The sequence below is a fragment of the Sus scrofa genome, chromosome 16 (assembly GCF_054392235.1).
Source record: "Sus scrofa isolate SSC_HxYL_T2T_F1_AM1 chromosome 16, Sscrofa_HxYL_maternal_Yorkshire_Landrace_v2.0, whole genome shotgun sequence".
Classification (NCBI taxonomy): Eukaryota; Metazoa; Chordata; class Mammalia; order Artiodactyla; family Suidae; genus Sus; species Sus scrofa.
This window is the reverse complement of record NC_139398.1, coordinates 60,285,517-60,308,678: the sequence shown is the minus strand read 5'-3', so window position 1 is coordinate 60,308,678 and position 23,162 is coordinate 60,285,517. Positions and strand designations below refer to the sequence as shown.

The window sequence follows — 23,162 nt, the reverse complement described above, 5'->3', positions numbered from 1 at the left end:
GTTTTGTAAATCAGAGAGCTTTACAATAAGGTCCTACTGTACAGCCCAGGGAACTGTATCCAGTCTCCTGGGACAGATCATGACAGAAGAGAACATAAGAAAGCGGATGTATATATGTATGCCTTGGTCACTCTGCTGTACAGAAGAAATGGCACAACACTGTCAATCAACCACACTTTAATAAAAAAAATTAAAAAAAATGAAAAAGAGCTTTCGAATTGTATTCTATTTCGTGGATGTGGCGGTGACGTTTTGTTCTTACGACATCTTATCTACCTAAAATAAATAGCAGAAGATGACTGTGTCAATGGAAAATAAAAACATTTCAGTTCATCAATAACTGGACGGTGATAAAAATAGGGACTTAGAAGCCGCAACTAAAGGGTGCGCTCAGAAGTCTATGCCTGTGAGCGGAAATGGATTTTTTGGCTCATATCTAAAAACTCCTCAGAGGTATAGTTCTTTGAAGGGGTCCCCTCAGGCCTCAGGCTCTTCTAAATGTCCCCTAATTTCAGCGCATCTCAGCACTGCTCAGGAGCTCAAACACAATATTTTTGTTGGGCAGTAAACAAAAAAGCCCTGCTCCCTCTTCCCAACATCCCAGCATCAGCTGCTGACTAAGAAGACATCTGACCCCCAGATGTTGACATAAACCCAGAAACTGAAGTTCACGGGGATTAGCTGCTTGTCATCTCTTTCAGTGAGAATTTAACCACCAGCTCCCCAAAGTTCAAGTTGAGACGGTTGACAAGCAAGGCAAGGGCTTTGGGGAAGCAAAAAGAAAGCTGAAAAAGAAAGAAAGAAAAGCTCCAATATTCTGCTTAACACAAGCATCGAGCCTCCATTTATATCCCAGCCACTTTTTGAGCATCTCTCTACCTCAGACTCCTCACTCGGAAACAGAGATAAAAATAAGCCACATCACAGGGCAGTTGTGAAGCTGAAATAAGATCATCGATGCCTGTAAAACACATGGACATTGCATGGCATGGGGACAATGCTCAAAAACTCCGAGTTATTGGAGTTCCCCTGTGGTGCAATGGAAAAGAACCTGAGTAGGAACCATGAGGTTGCCCAGTGGGTTAAGTATCTGGTGTTGCCATGAGCTGTGGTGTAGGTTGCAGATGTGGCTCGGATCTGGCATTGCTGTGGCTGTGGCCTTAAGCCAGCAGCTGTAGCTCAGATTCGACCCCTAGCCTGGGAACCTCCATATGAAGAGGGTGTGGTCCCCCAAAAGCAAAACAAAACAAAAACTAGGGAGCTATTATAAGGGTGCAGAGGTTGGGGAAAAGCAGAGTGTAAAGTCTCTAGGCCCCTTGTCTTGTGATCCCAGATGGGATCACATTTTGTTTGCTCAAGTGCTGGCCTGGAAACCAAATGGAAAAGTCGGTACGAGAATGGCTGTGCTGCTCCCATCCCGTCCCAAGGGTTCCTGGGAAGACTATTCCCACACGCCGGCTGTAACTCCTGTGCGAGCCCCGTCACCCCCCAGCTAACGACCTGAGCTTCCCTGTTTATCTGCAGCTGCTGCCACGCTGTCATCCAGGTTATTCCAGACTTGATTTGTATCCAATGCGGTGGTAATCCACATGGTTATCACACATAAAATCCAAGGTCATGTGGAGGCGGAGATGGGCTAAAGGATCTATTACACTCAATGAGAATAATAGGAATAAATCATCTTGATTTAAAAAACAGTTATAGGAAAATACATAAACGTAAGCAACAGATCGCCTTTCCACGTGACTTGAAGATGACCTGCTGCCCTTCCTTGAGGCACACATGGAAAGGTGACATGTTGATTGCGTTCTTTGGTTTTTTTGGGTCACCTTCCATGCCTGGAAACTATGCAGGGACCCAAAACATGTATAATGAGGACACAGATGGATTTAAGTTAAATAATGTCTTGAAAGGCACGTGAAGGCAGGAGACTGCTGCTCTCAGTTTGATGGGCTACCAGTTTCTTCCCCTAAGAAAAGTAAAGACACAATGCGATGCCTCGGGAGAGCATGGGCTTCTTGCCCTTGTCCACGCAGAGACAGGCACCGAACCAGGAAGAGGAAGGTTCTGTCTGGACTTCTTTTAATTTTTAAATTTAATTTCATTTTTGGCCGCCCCGAGGCATATGGAGTTCCAGGGCTGGGGATCAGATCTGAGCCACATTTGGAACCTATGTCCTTAACCCACTGTACCGGGCTAGGAAGAGAACCTGTATCCCAGCACTCCAGAGATGCTGCCAATCCCATTGCACCACAGTGGGAACTCCCTATCTGGACTTTTTTTTTTTTTTTGTCTTTTGTCTTTATAGGGCCACACCTGCGGCATATGGAGGTTCCCTGCCTAGAGGTCTAATCGGAGCTATAGCTGCTGGCCTACACCAGAGCCACAGCAACGTCAGGTCCAAGCCCCATCTGCGACCTACACCACAGCTCACAGCAGTGCCAGATCCTTAACCTACTGAGCGAGGCCAGGGATCGAACCCACAACCTCATGATTCCTAGTTAGATTCGTTTCCACTGCGCCACGACGGGAACTCCTGTCTGGACTTTTTAATGGTCCTTAGGACAGCTTGGTAGCAATTTTAGGTAAAGCAGCTCTTCCACAACATCTTTGTGTTTTGAGCCCTCCACCTCTCCCCAGGCTGCTGTGACGGATGTCCTGCAGACAGCACAGCGCACAGAAACACGAGCGGAATAAATATCGCCGGGCTCCGGGCTGCCGGGACTGCAAAGACGGGCAGTTCAGCTCCAACAGGGTTACCTTGTTTTGAGTTCCCTAGACTGTCTGAATTACCTCAGACAATCCAGATTAAGTCAGAATCATCCAGGTGGAGGTCTTTCGTTGTCTAAGACTAGTCTGTCTGTTCCAGAATTCCGTCCAACCTCAAGTTTACATTCTCGAACCCAATCATCTCTTGCCAGTCACTGTCTTTTTCATTTGTAAATAGCAGCATCATAGAGAATAGTAACTTTTTATTCTTCTTTCTTATTACATTTTCTTATAAGTCATATACATTATATTTATAGCATATTACCTAGAATATATCTTATATCAGTATATAGTTATATTATTTCTTATATCTTATTATTAGTTTGGCACCGTGTACCGAGCACGTTCACATGCACATAGAAGCATATTATTGCACTGTCTGCGCTGTTATTGCCCCTAAATATTTATATGCATGCCCAGTTGACAGGAGCCTAAAGGGGGCTGCAGTTTATTTTATGAGCTGTTCTAAATTAATGCAGCTGAAAGCCAATAAAACAAGGCGAACAGGGCCTAGTCCACTCTGGTCTGCTGTGCCCCAGGAAGATAACAGCTGCATAAATAAATATCTCACACTGGCCTGAGTTCCACCCACTCGTCCCAGCCTCGCTCAGGGCTGCTCGGCTCTTGGGCTTTACACAGCACTTTCTGTTGAATAGCTCAGTGAGCAGTTCCGATGCATGGGTTCCTTCTAAGGGCCAGTGTCCGCACAACCCCTCTTCCAGTTTATGGGGGACTTTGGCTAGAAGGGACTTTGGCTAAAAGAGGGGGAGCCAGGTAATTCCGCCTTTCCAAGTTGTTGGGGAGCCATCATTATGTGTTGGCTTTGAAAGGATTTTCTTTTCTTTCTGGCCATATGTTTTATTCTCTTAGGAATAGGAATTTATGATTTCTCTTTCCCTACAAGGAACGTAGGTGAAAAAAAAAATGTCCCATGGGGCAATTTTATCTGTGTGGCTGGACATCTGACAAAATGTCTCTCTGTGCATTTGCATTTGTGCAGGGATTTTCTTGCAAATGTCCTTTAGTAGAGACAGAATCCATGGCCTATTATACAGCTATTATTTTTGTATGGCTGGCCTCAGCCACATTTGGTGAAATATCTCCATTTTTGAGGAGAATCATTCCTGGAAATATTGTAGCAGGAAACAAAATGTAGTAGTTCCTTCCTCCATTTTACTAAGCTTGTCTCCTTGGTTTTTTCACATCTCTTAAAGGGCTAGAGAACATTTCAAGCTGGAGCACAGAACCATGCCTCTCCACACAATTTAGAGAAGGGAGGAGCTTTTGGAGGGAAGCTGACATACATGTCACAGTCACAGACCTCTACCTCTGCTTGCCACCAGGAAGGGCCCTCCTGTATGGGGAGGTGGCAGCAACAGTGGAAAGGGAATTTAAGTTTGCTTAGTCATTAATTGCAATAGTGCCAGGTCTTCCTTTAAGAAAAAAGATGACTGGAGTTCCCGTTGTGGCTCAGTGGTTAACAAATCCGACTAGGAACCATGAGGTTGACAGTTCGACCCCCGCCTTGCTCAGCAGGTTAAGGATCTGGCGTTGCTGTGGCTCTGGTGTAGGCCGGCGGCTACAGCTCTGATTAGACCCCTAGCCTGGGAACCTCCCTATGCCACAGGTGTGGCCCTAGAAAAGACCAAAAAAAAGATGACCAAAAAACAACACAAAAACTGGTGTTTCAAAACATGTCAGCAAATAGTACATTACCACATTTTTCACTTTGCAAAAGAGTTTGGCATTGGGGTACCTTACAGCACAATGAAAATTGCATTCACTTTTTAAAACAGTGCGTGTGTGAGTGTTGTCCATACATATTTACGTATATATTGATAAACGGGACTTTTTACATTTTATTTTGGCCCGGGCCAGGTATCAAACCCGCACCACAGCAGTGACCTGAGCCATGGCAGTGACTACACCAGATCCTTCACCTGCTAGGCTTACCAGGGAACTCTAATAGATGGCATTTTTATTATGTATGAAAACACTGCATAGAAAGCATTATTACACATATTCAAACAACACATAGTTTACCTTCTTTAAAGCTATGGGTGAGCGCGGCCGAAAAATGTTTCGTGTTCCAGGAGATTGGAGCTCCTGACATTAGACAAAGTCTGTTTAACCTCCACACCGCAGCTGACATCCGGATGTATCCGTGGTGAGCATTAGTGCCCTGCTGACAACATCCTCGAGCACACGTGGCATTGATCTGCTTGGGTTCCAGCTCACTAACCCCAGCTGCGCCCAGCATCCGGGAGAAGATGCTGAACGGCAAAGGAACGAGGCACAGGCCAAGGGAGCAGGTCCTTTGCTGCTCACTCGGGATGGCTTACGTGCCCCTAAACCACAACCACAACAAGCACTGCAGTGCAGCCTGCCTGCTGCAGAGGACTGATCCTGCCTTGGGTCACACTGGGGGCCCGAGGCTTCAGAACCTGATCCAGACCCTACATTTATCTCTGGCCCCTCCTCCTGCCCTGGAATCCAAGGGGAAGTTCTCTTGCCTTTGTTCGCTCACAGCTAGAAACTACTGGAAGGTGGGCATTCCTGAGACCCCTGTGTGTTGTTCTACCACTTCCCTACTGGGGCCTCGGGTTCCTCATCTGTAAGATGCGTAGTGCTCACTTCACCAAGCGTTGTGATGATTAAATCAGTTAATGCCTGTGAAGCATTTAGTATAATGGTCAGCACAGGATTACCATTCATTAAATGTTAGCTGCTGCTATTACCTTTGGTCCCTGAGCTGATGACACAGGGCTACATCCAGAGCTGATGGAGATCCTAAAAGATGGAGAAAATAAGAGCTACGCCTACATCCCTGCCGATTGGCCTCAGTCTCTCTGCAAAGGGGTGGAACTAGGTGGGGGCTCCCTTCCAATTCGACTAGAAGCCTCCAAGGGCTGGAGGACCTACTGGTTCTTTCAAGGACCAGCCTTTGCAATCTGTCGTGTTAAGCTTTACCGGTTTTTGTCTCACACAGTTTTTTAAAAGTGTTTTGAGCTGAATGTTTGTCCTTGGAGCAGTTTTGTGTAGGGACAGCATGAAGGGGGAAAACTGCATGTGAACACACAGCCAAGCAATGAACTTGTGCAAATGGATAGGAGCAAACCCAGAAACACAGTGCATTTTTCCGCTTCAAACGAGAAACTGACTTCTTGTTTTAACATTGCAGACACTGCAATGTTGTCCAATATCCAGAAGCCCGGAGATGAACACCTAAAAATAGAACCAAGGTTTATTGGTTGATTACTATCTTTATCCTCCATAAATATGAAAGTTTTCTTTCCCTTCAAGTGGTTAAATATGGAGCGATGCTGAGTTCGAGGCGTTTCATGTCTTATTGATGTGACAGGCTCTATCTCAAGAGGTGTTTAATGCTGTGAGAGATTAAGAGCACATTTCTTGAAATATTCACAGCAGATCCAACAACTGGCTGTCTTCATCCTCCTTAAAAAATGCATGAATATCCAAAGCTAAAGTTCTGAAGGCCAGAGGACCCACGTGGATGTTGTTTCATAACTGGTGGCACGAAGCAGGGCCCGTCTCAGTGGTTCCTGCCTCTGCTCAGGGTAGACAGCATGTAACTCTCTCCCTCAGAGGTTAGAGGGGGGATGTTTTTCCTTTACCCACCATGCCTCATGGTTTGGGGCTTTTCTCCCACTTCTCTTGTTACTTAGAACCCCTTCAGTCTACTCTTATCTCTGTGGCCCTGACACAGTCATTTTGAAGCCACAGGTCAGCTTCCCTGCAGCAGGAGAATTGGGACGTCACAGCTTCCTGCTGCTCTGTTAGCCAGGCATCGGACTCAGCGCTTTCCAAGCAAGGGTGGGTACCAAAGCCACAGAGTTGTTTGCAAAAGCCATGGTGCATTTGGTCATCTCCAGGCCATGGTATCTTCGGTGAAAGAAGGCCAGGGGTAGCCCAAGCCCCTGTAGGGCATGGACAGTTCACACAATGAAGGGCTGCCCCAATGCCCAGAGAATCTCATTGCTCCGGAGACTTCTAAGTCCTCCTTCTTTCAACTGTGGGCTTCTCTGCCCTTATCTATAACTGGTCTATAAGGCCACGGACCCCTCTGTTTAGACACTCCCTCCTAGCTCCCTGTCTACCAGAGACCAACGGTGGGCTACTTGTGTGGTAGTGTTAACTCTGCGTGTCATCCCAGTTGCCAATTTGGGCAAGATCCAGCTCTAACTCTTGCTGATGACACTTTCATTTTGGGCCACAGAATGGAAACAGGACTGAGGATGAATGTCTGACTCTAAACCTCCAAGTTCCTCTTTCTGGTGCAGTTTACTCTAACCCCTGATTTTTTTGTTTGTTTGTTTTTTGTCTTTTTAAGCTGCACCCATGGCATATGAAGGTTCCCAGGCTAGGGGTCAGGTCAGAGCTGAAGCTGCCGGCCTACACCACAGCCACAGCAATGCCAGATCCAAGCTGCGTCTGCAACCTACACCACAGCTCACAGCAACGCTGGATCCTTTACCCACTGAGCAAGGCCAGGCATCGAACCTGCATCCTCATGGATCCTAGTCAGATTCGTTTCCACTGAGTCAAAGATGGGAACTCCCTAACCCCTGATCTTTGACCTCTGGCCCAAACTGCACTGCCTGACTAAACTCTGCTTGCTTCTTCCAATGGCTCCATCTTCTCAGACTCCAGCTTGACCCTCAGTTGTGGCCTCTTGTCCCCAATCCTATTGGTGTGGCACCTCTTTTCTCTACCAGTGGAGGCTTTCTGCTTGGACTCCAAATGCACCATTCCGGGTTTGGGTGAGAAATATTCCTCTAGTGAGGTTATCTCTGGGTGGAAGAATTACAAATGGTTTTTATCTTCTCCTTGTTACACGAGTCTAATTTTATTTTTTAACAATGGGCACACACAGTCTTATACTCTCTCCCTATTGTCTTTTATTGATTTATTTTCTTTGGTTATGGAAGAAATATATGAATACATATTCATTACTAAAAAGAAATCTAGGAGCTCCTGCTATGGCGCTAAGGGATCGGCAGCATCTCTATAGCGCCAGGATGCAGGTTGAACCCCAGTCCCAGCACAGTGGGTTAAAGGATCCAGCATTGCTGCAGCTGTGGAGGAGGTCGCACCTGTGGCTTGGATCTGGTCCCTGGCCTGGGATCTCCATATGCCGCAAGGTGGCCAAAAATGAAAAAAAAAAAAGAAAGAAAAGAAAAAAGAAAAAACCTAACAATATAGAGATATTTGGAGAATGATTATTCCACTTCTTCCAGCTCCCGTTTAAGTTTTCCCTCTCTAGAATTTGTCATCCGTTTGGTCTGTATCATTCCAGAACTTTTCTGTACTTTTTTGTTTGTTTGTTTGTTTTTGTTTTTGTTTTGTCTTTTTGCTATTTCTTGGGCCACCCCTGCGGCATATGGAGGTTCCCAGGCTAGGGGTCTAATCGGAGCCATAGCCACCAGCCTACCCCAGAGCCACAGCAACTCGGGATCCGAGCCACGTCTGCAACCTACACCACAGCTCACGGCAACGCCGGATCATTAACCCACTGAGCAAGGGCAGGGACCAAACCCGCAACCTCATGGTTCCTAGTCGGATTCGTTAACCACTGCACCACGACGGGAACTCCCTTTTCTGTACTTTTACCTATAAATATATGCATTCCAGTTATAACTCAGGAAAATGAAGGTTAGCAAATGGTCATTTCTTGGCAGCCACACGGTCCACCATCTTGGTTGGTCTCCATGATAATCTGTGTTGTCCTAAAATATTTTTCTCTCTTTGTTTAGGTTCTTACTCTGTCTTCTCAGAGCCTGGCTGCCCTTCTCTGGATCTATTCTCCTGACCACTCTCCATCCTTCGAAGCCATGCTTCTCTCAACCTCACTCCTCTGCTATAGCAGTACATTTCATGGATCTTGCCCTGTTCCTGCCGGTACCAGATTCTTTTCTGGGGTGGGTGTGTGGGGGGGAGGTCAGATGTCCAAGCATTAGATAGTAACGTGTAGGTAGGTAGCCACCATCGTCCTCTGGATGTCTCAGCATTGTGCCTTATAATATACTTAAAACAATTCGCATTTCATCCTAGACTCCCTGTAGGGTAGTGCCTCAATCTTAAGGTTTAGGGGACATGAAAAACATTTTGACCACAACCTTTCACAATTTACAAATAATAAACTTTTATGGTCAGTTTTTCAGCCCCAAGGCAGACACTGTCCCTTCAGACACGTAGCTGAACATCTGATATGTGGAAAAATCCAACTGAGAAGCAATAGCTAAAAATAGAATTTAGAGAAGCAATGAGTCATGGCCTAAATGAACAAATACATTAAACGATATATTAAATAGAACACATTGCCAAAGGAACATTGAGCCTGGCTTAAGGAAATCTTTCCCATCTCAGAATGGAGATGTCAGAGGGGGTTAGGAATGTTGAGGATCACAACACGTTTTTGGTACCCTTACCATTTGCATGGTTTTTTAACTCTTAGACATGTAACCTGTACCCTCGTCACTTCCCCCACACACACACACACACTTATTTCAGTCCTAAAATAAAGACTGGTTCAGGCCGATTTTTTTCCTCCCTTAAATGACTATAAACCTAGCTCAGAAATAGATAAACAAACTAGCCCCGTGGGCTTAGCAGGGCAGTAACATCTACGCTAATCCCTGATCAGCCAGGTGCTTGCCCTCTGGGTGACCTTGAAGTAAGACCAGCTTCCTGGCTCTTCCTATTCTCCAGTTACTTCCCCAGACAGTAACATTAGCATGCTCTCCGACCCTCCCTGGCTGCAGGGTAGGGTACAGATGCAAAAAGGATGCCCTTAGTGACACAGGCATGATTAAAAGAAACAGGCCAGTTCAGAAAGGAAGCTCTTAATCTTGAGTGCAGCTCCATCCTCATCACAGAACCCAATCACCCCAAGTTGGATTTCAGCCTCCGTGCTTGCAGCTGGGGGAAAAACAAAAATGAAACAGTTGATCTGGCTGGGCACTAAACCATGTGAAAAATCAGACAATGGTACTGGAAAATAAGCAGTACCATCACCAAGTGTCACAGGATGTGATTTCTGTACTTGGAGTTTAAAAATATCTCTTCTCAAGATTTCCTCCCTCCATGGCTATGTGTCTTCTCAAGACCGCAGCTCTTGTCTCCCTCTCCAAGTAGCATCTGATTCTGGCCCACTTGGCATTGCTTATTATTTCATACAGACTTGTCTTCCCCACTGGTGTGATAACTCCTTGTGGGGGAGAGTCACAGTTGGATTATTTTCACTTTTTGGCTATTATGGATACTGCTACTATGAACATTTGTATGCAACTCTCTGTGTAGACACGTGTTTTCATTTCTCTTGGGTAAACATCCAGGAGTGGAATTGCTCATCAAATAGTAACTCTATGTTTAACCTTTTGAGGAACTGTTAGACTAGTTTTCAAAGTGGCTGCCCATTTTACACTGCCACTAGCTGTGTATAATGCTTCTGATTTCTTGGGCGTTCCCCTCACAGCGCTGTGGAAAGGAATCCGACTAGAAACTATGAGGTTTCGGGTTCGATCCCTGGCCTCACTTAGTGGGTTAAGGATCCGGCCTTGCCGTGAGCTGTGGTGTAGGTTGCAGATGCTTGGATCCTGCATTGCTGTGGCTGTGGCCTAGGGGGGCATCTGTAGCTCTAACTTGACCTGGAGCCTGGGAAGCTCCATATGCAATGGGTGTGGCCCTAAAAAGGATAAAAGAAAAAAAAGAAAAAAAAAAGAGTTCTGATTTCTCCATATCTTTGCCAACAATTTATATCTGACTTTTTGATTCTACCATCCTAGTAGATGTGAAGAAGTAGCTCCCTGTGGTTTTGATTTGCATTTCCCTCACGGGTAATGATATTGAACATCTTTTTATGTGTTCCATGGCCATTTGTCTATCTTCTTGGGACAAAAGTCTGTTCAGATCCTTTGCCCGTTTTGAAATATTGTAAATATTCTTTATACATTCTATATGTAAGTCCCTTATTAGATATTAATTGGAAAATATGTTCCCTATTCTGTGGGTTGTCTTCACTTTCTGGATAGTGTCCTTCGAAGCACAAACATTTTTAATTTTGATGAAGTCCAATCTATCATTTTCTTCTGTTACTTGTACTTTTTTTTTTTTTTTTGCAACAGCGGCGTGAGGAAGGTCCCCCATGAGGGATCAAACCCATGCCACAGCTGGATCCTTAACTTGCTGTACCACGGGAGAACATCCACGTGGTGTGTCTTTTTGATGTCGTATTGTACAACTCTGTTGCCAAATTCAAAGTCATGAAGATTTACACTTAGGTTTTCTCCTAAAAGCTTCATAGTTTTTTGGGTTTTGTTTTTTTGTTTTTTTTGTTTCGTTGGGGTTTTGTTGTTGTTGTTGTTGTTGTTTAGGGTCACACCTTCAGTATATGGAAGTTCCCAGGCTAGGGGTCGAATCAGAGCTGTAGCTGCCAGTCTACACCACAGCCGCAGCAACATCAGATCCAAGCCATGTCTGTGACCTAAACCGCAACTCACGGCAATACTGTATCCTTAAGCCACTGAGTGAGACCAGGGATCGAACTGGTATCCTCATGGATAATGGTCAGATTCTTAACCCACTGTGCCACAAAAGGAACTCCCCATTATGCATTTTTTGAATGAGGAAACCATAGAGGTTAGGTGATTAGTAAGCCAACCTAGCTAGCAAGTGGAAGAACCAGGACAGAAACCCAGGGTCTGCTCTTATGGGTCTGCTCTTCTCTCTGCTCAGAACTGGAGTCATCCTAATTCACTCCCAATCCAGGGAACCTCCAAGGTTTAGGTTTAGGAAGGAGCAGCCTTCACTGTGATGTCTTAGTAAAGACTCTTGAAAGAACTAGTCTTGGAGAAAGAGACTAGAGCACATACACATAGGCCAGGGTCTCTTGACCTATGAAAGTGGAAAAATACCAGCTGCCCTCAGGTCCTTAGGGAAGAGCCTAGTCACCTTCATTGTCAGTCACCCAGGCTTAGTTTTCACTCATGCCTAGAAGATATCCTAAGACAAAGCCCCCTGGGATCTCATGGCCTCTGCTTGGAAGTCACGACGTTTCTCTAGAGGTATTAGATGTGAGGTCCTTCTCTGGTCACTCCAAGGACTTCAAAAACTGGACCACAACATTGATCATGATGGTTCTTGCCTTGACCAAAGTGGCTGATTCTTCTGGTGAAAGAAAACCAATAAATTCTTTAACAGTACTCTCTAAAGTGCAGGATTGCTGGTGGGGATACATGAGTCTGAACTTTGTAGAAGCCTGGGGAAGGCTGATACAGCAGGAAACTCTAGACTCGGATGAAATTTCCCACCTGATTACCCAGAAGCAAGCAGGCTGGTGTGGCTGGACAGCCGTAGTGGCAGCCAAATGCCCTCCTTCTCTGGAAGGTGCAGGCTTTTAGCTTTCGGATTCTGTCCAGCTGGAAGCTCACGCAGGGATGATAAAGCTGAGCTAAGGCAAAGCTTTATGAAAAGCAATCTGTTAAAAGCAGACAAGGAAAGTTGCCTGCCTCAGACTATAGTGCTTCTTGAGATTTCTGTGCATCTCTCCCCCATCCTGAGCCAGCTTTTCTCTGCTTATCTGTGAGCATGAAAATGAGACTAGGGCCAAATTGGCCTCCGTGATAGCTTTTGCTCTTTGTGTGTGTCTTGCCCCCGTAACTGGGCCTCATCACTCCACCTCCTTCCTCTGTTCCAGTTTTGACTCTTATTTGATGTTTTATTCTAGCCTACATTATGGGAGGCAGTGTTACAATCTCAAAATGCTAACAAGGGTCAGGTAATTTCATAAATGATTGAGGCGGGCTAAGGGTTAGGCAAGAGGGAGCAGGGTAAACAAACAAAATCTGCAGGGAAATTGGAGATTCCCTCTCTAGAATACTCATTCAGCCCTAATTCATTGCTGTCTTGAAAAAAAAAAAAAAAAAGCTGTTTTTGACAGATCTTACTTTTTTCAAGAAAATCAGAAATCTTGAATTTTATTGTACATTTCCATATTCTAAAGCAGTGTGGGGACCAGACATGTTGAAGAGCAGATCCAGCTTCACAGGCTACCAGCTTGTAACCTCTGCAAAATAGCATGGGCCTTGAAAGCATAAGCTCAGGATCCAATGAACTAAATTTGCATCCTGTGCTAACTGTAGACCAGGAACAAAGTATTTTTTATCATCGTTGTCATCGACTTAACACCCCCCCCCCCCCACTGAGATGTTTTGAGAATTAAATGTGCTTAGCACGATCTTTAACCTACGGCAAACTCTCAATAAAGACGATTTCTATTCTGCCTTCATTTCCTTTGAAAAGATAACCCTCCATCCTTGAAGAGCAGGTTTGCAAAGACTCCTAGTGCTGAAAACTGCCCAGCAACAGGCCCTGCTGGGAGTGGGGGAGCTGCAAGTTTAGTGGAGCAGACACTGGCTTTCCTGCATCTCATCCAAGGCCAGACATCCTGCCCCTCCCCCACCAGGCATGCCCAGAAACGATAGATCCTGCCTTAATTACCAGCAATTAAACCAGCTTCAGCCTGCAATACAGGATCAGCCCGGCACCTCAGCCTCCTGACGCTCTTCGAGGAATATGGCTCAGCCCTTCCGGAGCCTCCTCCATCTACAACCATTTATTAAGTCCCTGGCCCCCTCCCCCACCGCAGACAAACCTCCCCACTGTTGGAAATACCCTGAGCCAGGGAACTATGAAGGCCCGGGCAGGGGTCCATCGTTAGCTGCATTCTAAACCTCCTCATTGCATCCAGACTGTTCTCAAGCACAAACCCTAGCTGACGAGATCCTTTTCGGACTGCAGAATGAAAGGTGGAGGCCCCGCCCTTGCCGGAACATCTTCTTCCTTTGCTAATTTTCTTACAACCAGGAAGGAGTGAATATATTCACTCAAGCAGAAAAGGATATCAAGACAAGAAAAACAGATGATTGTCTAGCCTGGGAAAAAGGCAGAGTAACAACGGTACATGTGTTTCTAGAGAGGAAGACCCTCCCCACAGAAGTTGAGTGAATTGGTTTTGGGAGGGAGGGAGGCAGAGAAAGACTAGCCATCCAGACAGTTCTCCAGATACACCCTCCTTGGCTCAGCTGACACCTGTACAGACTTTAAATAGCATATTGGTGAGAACCTTGGGACTCAGGATTGGAGATAGACACTCTGGAAAAAGCACATTCTGAATCTGAAGTGTACAGGCAGGGAGGGAAGCTTGGATAAGGCTGATTTCCCCCTCCCCTTTGAGCCCTGCATTTCTGGCTCAGACTGAAACAGCTAGCAGTCTTCTTGCCTTGCTTTTGTTTGCAATGTGTGTCTCTGAGCTGCTCTTCCTAGCCCCTGGGGAGACTAGGCATGTGGCCCACACCTGCTCTTGGCTCTGGGGCCCTGAGGCCAGATGAAGCTGGTGCTCCACCTCCATCTGCAACCCAAGGTTACAGTGAGCCTCTGGGAGGGTGAAGCAGAAACTTCCAGGCTCTCCACTGCCACAGATGGCTTTGTTCTATTTACAGATCAGGAGTCAATGGCATTTTGCCATTCACTAGTTCAGTAGTTATTCATGCCAGTCCAGTTAAAAAACACACACTCAATTAGAATTTAACAAAGTTTTCAAGTGAAGATTTAATGTAGCTTCCTCGGTTACATAAATCTTAAGCACGTCTGTGTTTACCTAGATAATTCAGGCAAGGAAACTCCAACCAGTTTAATCAGTGTGATTACCCATGTCAGAAAGGACTCTGGTCCTTTTTCTTCTTTTGTAAAACTTAACCAGATTAAGGCATGAGCTTTTACTTCACTGAAAGTCTGTGTGACTGGTCACTGGGTGATTTACCCCCTGTTCTTTCTCGTATCCTTCAACCTCGTTAATTGTATTCAAGTGGCACATCTACAGACTCTCTGAGCATAAAATCAGCCACACAAGGACAAAACTAACATATAAGTGCATACCAAGCTCTTTGAATCTTTCAGAAGTCATGATAAACCAATTAGAAGTTTGGAAAATTGATATTAAGTAGTGGTCATTTACAAAAGCCTAGGAAGCTGGGGTGACACCAATCAACAGCTCCTTTACTCTTACAAATATAAAGTCCAGGCTAGGGGTGCCAGATGTAAATTCATTGCATGGGGAAATGGGGAAATTCATGCACAAATACACATTTCTTTCTTTCTTTCTTTCTTTCTTTTTTTTTTTTTTTTTTTGGCTGCTCCCATGGCATGTGGAAATTTCCAGGCCAGGGACCAAACTGTGTCACAGCAGTGACCCAAGCCACTGCAGTGACAATGCTGGATCCTTAACCCTCTGTGCCACAAGAGAAATTCACAAAGGCACATTTCTGAGGAAGCTTTTTACTGAGATGGTGAATGGGGTCACATGATAAGAGAGAACTCAACTGGTAGAAAGCTCTGTCAGAAATATTCAGAAAATCCCACAAGCCCAGCCCTCTCTCATTTTATCTTGTCCCAGATTACAGTTGGTCCTGGATCTCTGCTACTTAGGACCAATGGGCTTGCTCTCTATCTCTGTTTTCTCGGTTGTCAAATTAAGGTGTTGGCCTAGATACGTCTCAAAATCCTTTCCTCCTGTTATATTCTGAATTCTAAGACATCTTCTTTTTATTTGCTCTCATACCTCCTCAAACCACCCCATCTGTACCTCATGTGATTACGCAAGCCCAGTAGTCCCACTTCCAAGGAGGATGAGTCACCCAGCTGAGAGAGAACCCTATCCTTTAACCCCAGTGTTTCAGCACCACGGAGAGCAACTCACTACCTTCAAACACTGAGGTGAAATGCCTATGTCAACTTTCTGTGTGTGTACATATATATCTCTACATATGTAATTATATTAAATACCCCTCAAGAAGTCCTAATATGTTATCTATATTACATATTACATATACTATATTATACCAAATTACAAATATACACTTTAATGTATATTTTATGAGCATCATATATTTTATTAATCTAAGAAAAACCATCAACAGAAATCAAGCCATTTTAATAGACATATCCAAATCCATTTGCTCCCTTAGTCTTAATTCAGTTATCATAACAGAAACATTTTCTTATGTCAGCAAGCCCCCATGCCATTGTAGGATATTAGAGGTTAGTGGGTTGTAAGCTCCTCCCAGCATAGGAAACTCTTCTACAGTGTCTTTGATGGGTGTCTGTCAGGCTTCTTCCTGATTAATTCAAGGCAAAGAAAACTCAGTCCTTCATCGGAGATTATAAAATTTCTATTAGGAAGGTTGTTCTTTATTAAACTGAAAGTTGTTTGCTAATAATGATTCTCCCACATTCATATCCAGAATACAACCACTTCTCACCCCTCCACCACCAGTGCTCTGGTCCTAGTTACCATAATGTTTCATCTTGATTATTGCAATAGCTTTTTTTTTTTTTTTTTGATCTTTTTGCCATTTCTTGGGCCACTCCCTCAGCATATGGGGGTTCCCAGGCTAGGGGTCTAATCGAAGCTGTAGCTGCCAGCCTACGCCAGAGCCACAGCAAGCGGGGATCCAAGCCTTGTCTGCGACCTACACCACAGCTCACGGCAATGCCGGATCCTTAACCCACTGAGCAAGGGCAGGGATCGAACCCCAACCTCATGGTTCCTAGTCAGATTCGTTAACCACTGCGCCACGACAGGAACTCTTGCAATAGCTTCTTAATTGATCTTTCTGCAGCTGCCTTGACTCCTATTGACCCCTGGCAGTCTACCTTCACAAAGCCCCCATTTTAAAATGAGTAAACCTTTAAAAATCTAAGTCATATCGGAGTTCCCGTCGTGGCGCAGTGGTTAACGAATCCGACTAGGAACCATGAGGTTGCGGGTTCGGTCCCTGCCCTTGCTCAGTGGGTTAACGATCCGACGTTGCCCTGAGCTGTGGCGTTGCAGACGCGGCTCGGATCCTGCGTTGCTGTGGCCCTGGTGTAGGCCAGTGGCTACAGCTCCGATTAGACCCCTAGCCTGGGAACCTCCATATGCCGCGGGAGCGGCCCAAAGAAATAGCAAAACAAAAAGACAAAAAAAAAAAAAATCTAAGTCATATCTATGTCACCTTACTGCCCTGCATCCTCCAATGGCTCACCATTTTTCTCAAAGTAAAAGTTAAGTTCTTTATAATCATCCAAAAGGTCTTTCATGACTTGCCTTTCACTCCCTCATCCATCTCTGACCTCATACCCTACAGTTCTTCTTCACTCACTCAGTTCCAGCCACACTATCCTTTTTGCTGCCCCCTGAACACCAAGCACACTCCTGCATTAGATATTTGGTACCTGCTGCTTCCTGTGACGTGAATGCTCTTCCCTCAGATATCTACATGATTCATTTTTACATTTCTTTCTAGTCTGTGCCCAGATGCCACCTCGACATCAAGGTGACCTCCTATTCAAAGCCCCCCACCCTCCCTTCCACTATCGCACTCAGGCAGTAATTGGTAAATGCTGGTAAATGTTTAACAACCCATTCGGTGGCTGGGGGTGGGAGTCTCCCTGATTTGTAACATTTGTTCATGTAATACTGTGAGTAATCCTCCACCATGATCAACTTCAAGCTACCAGTGTGAAGTCCCTAAAGACAAAGTTGGAAAAGGTTAACAATCAACTCTCATCATCGGGTATAAGCCAGCCCAGCACACTACTCTAGGTAGAGGAGGAAGCCACATACTCCTGGGGCTGAATGCAAGAGTAGCTTTGGAGTTGATTCAGGAGAACATCAGAGGAAGAAAAAACTCATGGGGAAGGAAATTTGCTACAGTAACAGGGAGCATTCAGCTTTACTTCTCTTTCCAGTTACTTTTGGGGCACCTGAACCTGGATGTTCTCTCCACTCCTTGAATGTCACATATTGAAAGCCAAACCCTTGACTATCCTCCCAAACTAACATTTGATAGGTTTTCTGCTTCTGTCCAGGGGATAGCAATTCTCCCCATCTTTGACCCCTTGTTCTTTTTACCCCTTTAAAAGGGTACCCCCAGTGTTGCTGACCCTCAAGGATGATAGGACCATCATGTCCTGGGCTAATGTACCTTCATGGCCCATGAAGACTTAGGAATACTCATAGACAGGTGAGTTTCTGTGAAGGAGTCCACTGTTCCTTCCTCTGGTCTACTGCCACCTCATATTCCTGCCTATGAAGGACCTGGGAGCGACTGAGTCCATTCCATAATCGGGCAGTCCAGCTAGACTATTTTGCATTTCCAGGACCATCGAACAGGGTTGCCACTGCCCCAGTGTAATTGTTCTCATTCATCACTCCTACAGCACATTGATTTCTTAATCTTTTGAGGTTTGGGTTCTCACTCTAGAAAAATATACTTATGTACCTTCCCATAACATTTTGCATATATCTTTTTTTTTTTTTTTTTGGTCTTTTCTAGGGCCACACCCCTGGCATATGGAGGTTCCCAGGCTAGGGGTCTAATCAGAGCTGTAGCCACTGGCCTATGCCACAGCCACAACAACACGGGATCTGAGCTGTGTCTGCAACCTACACCACAGCTCATGGCAATGCCGGATCCTCAACCCACTGAGTGAGGCCAGGGATCAAACCTGCAACCTCATGGTTCCTAGTCGGATTCGTTAACCACTGCGCCATGACAGGAACTCCCACATTTTGCATATATCTTAAGGGGTAGATAGACCTCCCATGAAGCCAACTCATTGATTCCTTAGATATTCATGATCTCTAGGTTAAGAGTCCTGGACCAGATCATCTCTAAGGTGTCCTACCAGTTCTAACGTGGTGCGATTATTTTAATTCTTTTATGCTCCCCCAAATTTAGCCAGCCTCTTTCTCTTTAAGAAAGAGAGAGTGAAATTCTTTCTGTTTTCCTCCAGCTTATAATTATCAACTTAATAAAGCACATTTATGTTACTCATAATGTGCTCACAAGCAAATGGATATGATCTTGTAACTGTGTTTACGGAAGGTAGGACTAATGAGTCACAAACACTGAAAGTGAATTATAATATTCCTGCAACTTTTCAAACATTGCCATTCATGTTTACTTGCAATATCTAATGCAAATAAAAAATGAGCTCCAAAGAAGCTGCCCAGTTTCTTTTATAAGAAGAGAGATGAGCTGTTGCAGTTGTTTTTAAGCACTAATTTTGGAATTGCTTTTCACATTGTGATCTTTATGATGGAAACATATTACAAAATTTTCAGCAATTTTGTTAAGGGGTTATTTTTATTTATCTTGACTAGCTCCTTTACAATCTTCATGTAGAGCTTCAATATTATATTCTGCTACTCAAAGACAATTCAGGATTTATTAAAGAAGGAGGAGGAGGAAGAGAAGAAGACAAATAGTCATAGAGAGACCCAGTGGGAAATTGAAAGATAAAAATTACTTTGTGCCCTCTGTTCCCTAACCTTACCCGCCCAACTTCCATAGGCTAGCAGAAATATCACCCAGGACAAAAAAAAGGGCCATGGGACTCATGGGTTTATTTATTTGGCAACTTTTGTTTGTTTGTTTTATTTGCCACACCCAAGACATGCAGAATTTCCTGGGCCAGGGATTGAACCTGTGCTACAGCAGTGACCTTAGCCACAGCAGTGACAATGCTGGATCCTTAACCCACTGGGCCTCCAGGGAACTCCTTGGCAAGTATTTATTGAGCACATCTGTGTGCAAGGAACTTGAAAATAAATTGGGATATGGAAGCGGAGAAGAGAAATGTAACTCATCTGACAGATGAGTAAGTGAATAGCTGAGACAGAGCAGGTGGGGAAACCTTTAAGTCTAGTAAAATGCACTCCTTTGGGAGTTCCCTGGTGGCTCAGGTCACTGCTCTGGTGTGGGTTCAATCCCTCGTCCTGGGAAATTCTACATCTTGTGGGCACAGCTAAAAACCAAACAGAAATACACTCCTTTACCTCTCCTTTACAAACAGCTCCCAGCCCCTGTGTATCTGTGGCATCCTTGGGGAGTTGAGAGAATTGCTACATACCAGCGTAGGGAGGTCCCAGCATCAGCACTGATGTTTTTTCTCTCTTTAATATGTCAAATGGCTACTAAGTCTATCAACTTGTATTATGGTATTACGTCCCATTCTTACAAACAAGTTCTAGGAGACACAAATATTTGATGATTGGTCAAAGGGAGTGGTGGGTAGTGGGAAGCTCTCACTCCTGGCTTGTTTAAGAAATTAGATATATGTTTAATCTTTCTTCCGACCCTCATCAAGACAGCCAGTCTCTTTGTATGATTAGTTTTGTTTTTGGAGAAGAAACAATGCTCAGTTGAATGGGCAAAGAAATGCTACCAAATATTAGTTTGGATCTGCCAAGGAGCAGACACCAAGATGGAATTAGATGTGCAAGAGATTTCCTGGAGGCCAAAGGCAAGGAGCACTTTCTGATGGCAGTAGAGGTCTAACACCTATAGAGGGAGAGAGGGAAGGAAGGAAGATTGGGTAAGGAGGATCTCAGACTGAGGCAAAGTTTCAAGAAAGATTCAAGCCTATGGAGAGTCCTTGAGACACAGTTATCCTTGGAGGAGTCTTGCATCTCACAGAATGAGCCTGCCTTGATGCCCTTGCTATGGGGGCAGCTAGGGATAGACATGGCCTTAACATGAGTGTCATGGTAGGTCCAGAAGGGCAGCAGCTGGGAGTATCAGTCTCCTGTAGCAGGAGAGCTGAGTAGTACATTGTCATAGCCGCTACAATATGTTGACCTTGAAAAAGTCTCTTCCCTACTCCAAGCTCCCATTTCCATTGCTGCAAGTTCTCTCCTGGGCTCTTAGTTGTTTCTGGGAGGCAGTCTCCACGGGACATTTCAGCAGCAGCCCTGGCTCACATTTGATGCCAAGAAGCACAAATTCCCCTCTCTTCTGAGACATCCAGAATATTTTTACTCTTTGTTTCTGAACCATATTTCTGCATATTCTGAGTCAGATGGAAATGCCAACTGCATTGAATGGCAGCCCTGGTCCTTTCCAATCACTATTTTAAAGTCAGTTCTGCAAAAAGTCCTGTGGGTGAAGAGGATATCTGGTGACTACACATGTCAAAAAATCATATTCAGTTCAGTGGCATTGGTTCCCAGAATCCACCCTCCCCCTGCCTCATGTTTGGTAAAGAATTTCTTTTAAAAACACTATCTCCAGAAGAATGAATACAAATTTTATTTGATACCATCTCGACCACATCAGAGATGCAGGAGCCTGGAATTTAAAAAGCTAAAGCAACCCATTAGGCGAGCTTATACGAATAGCAGGCTCAGCCCCAGTTAGTTGCAAGGTAACTTTATTCGTGTCTGGTTTTAGCTTTGCTTAGATTGCCTTACTGAAAGAATGTTTGGTATTAGTAGTGCAGGACTGTTCTGCATTAGCTCTGCTTGTGGTTAGACATGCTATGTATGTCTGGATCTTCTAAGCATGATATTTATTAGCAAGGAAGAGTCAGGTTGCTGAAGTCTGAGATGGGCCTCACACAGGGATAGTGACTTTCATATTGATCATGAGTGTTTTTCAAGAAAATAATTATGAAAGGACAGGCATGGGAGCACATAAAGAAAACAGTTAGTCATCATTTAGAGTCAGATGGGTTCACTTTATCAGGTTGGTTTAGTTTATCATCCTGCGAATTACCCGACAATTACTTATTTTGTCTCTAGTATTGTGATCTAAAAGACAGGCTTTCTACCATATTGGCTCTTACTCTCAAATAGGGGAGAGAGACAATAGCACAAACAAGCATTCCAAGCTAACCTCAGTGCCTTGGCCAGACCACTCGTCTAGGCAAATATGCTATGCATGGATTTAACAAAGTATTTGACAAAGTGTCTCATGATAACCTTGAAGGCAAAATGGAATAATGTCATCTGGCTAATAGCACAGTCCCATTTTATACTTGGGTCCAAAAAATTAGCTATTCAAGAGCAAAGATGAGGACATGTGGGCCACGAGAGGATTTCTTGAAAGAGATGTGAAGAGTGGGAAAGAAAAGCCAGAGTGACTCAGCACTGCTCCGTGATGCCCAAAGCTGCTGCATCTGAAGCCTACAGCACAGGATATGGAGGGTTAACAGCAGATCAGAGCTGCCGCAGCCAGGGATGCTGTAGTCCAGGGGGATGGTTAGTCACCTAGGAAACACCAGTGACTCCATTAGGTGTGGTCTGATCTACTACCGTAGACTTTTAAAGTCACAGTCTAATTACAGAGTTGTTGTCAAAACACATCACAGAATACTTCTAAAATTCTACTTTCTTGGCAGAACACCAACAGGGAGAAGTCAAAGATATAACGCATGCCTGGATTAAAGTAAATAATGACAAACAGGCGCTCATAATTAAATTATTTGTTATAATTAACAATTAATATTACATCCAAAATGGTTTTATTTTATTCAGGACAAAAACTAAGAAAAATATTGAGCTAGGTAAATTGCGGGTTTACTATGTACCTGGTAATAATTCTGTGTTTCATATGCACTGGCTCTTTTAAGACTCTCAGCAGTCTATGAGGTCAGTGGTATTATTGTCCCCAGTTCACAGGGAAGATACTGAGTATTGACCAAGGCTGGCACGTGCTAAGTCAAAACATGAATCTAGGTCTGCCTGGATCCAGAACTTAGATGTGTTGTCAGTAAACAACATTGCCTCTTCTTATAAATAATCACATGAACAACATCAACTTTTTTAAAATGAGAAGTGTGTGGAGTTCCCGTCGTGGCTCAGTGGTTAACGAATCCGACTAGGAACCATGAGGTTGCGGGTTCGATCCCTGCCCTTGCTCAGTGGGTTGGGGATCCGGTGTTGCCGTGAGTTGTGTTGTAGGTCGCAGACGTGGCTCGGATCCCATGTTGCTGTGGCTCTGGCGTAGGCCGGCAGCTGCAGCTCCGATTAGACCCCTAGCCTGGGAACCTCCATATGCTGCAGGAGCGGCCCAAGAAATGGCAAAAAGACAAAAAAAAAATAATAATAATAATAAAATAAAATGAGAAGTGTGTTTTAATCAGATATTTGCGTATTATAGGAAAAATGTTGTCATATATTCCCATCAGGTAAATAATCAATATTTCCCTTTTTGTTTGTTGTTTTTAATGTAACAGGAAAAATGCTGTTTTCAAAGATATACTGCAGAAAAGAATGACAAGTGGTACCTCTGTGTTTGATGATAATCTGATACTCAACACAGTTTTCTCTAAAAATCATTAACTGCTTTATAGACTATACTTCAGTCTCAACTTTTTAAGACATCTTAATCCATAGTTATTTATTTTTCCTTCGTGTAGTTCTGGTTTTGTGTTGACCTAATTCAGAAAGAGTTAAAAATAAGAACTGGTTTTTCATTTAAGACTTTCTTCTCTTAGAATCTGATCCAAGGGAAGTGAGTTTACACACTCAAGATACAGCAGACTGCTGC

General features: G+C 44.3%; 1 long non-coding RNA gene across 7 annotated transcripts in view; it reads right to left on the bottom strand.

Annotated features, from left to right (window-relative positions):
- LOC110257309 (uncharacterized) overlaps positions 1–23,162 on the bottom strand; it is a 407,691-nt gene that overhangs the window by 33,322 nt on the left and 351,207 nt on the right. For 2 of the 7 annotated variants that reach the window (XR_014831516.1, XR_014831515.1), the window contains one exon: positions 2,958–5,994. The exons of 2 other annotated variants lie outside the window; for them this stretch is intronic. This is a non-coding gene — a long non-coding RNA (uncharacterized LOC110257309). Of the gene's footprint in view, positions 1–2,957; positions 5,995–19,235; positions 20,769–23,162 lie in introns of those variants that run through there. 3 more of the 7 variants (XR_014831514.1, XR_014831517.1, XR_014831518.1) reach the window with 3 other exon arrangements.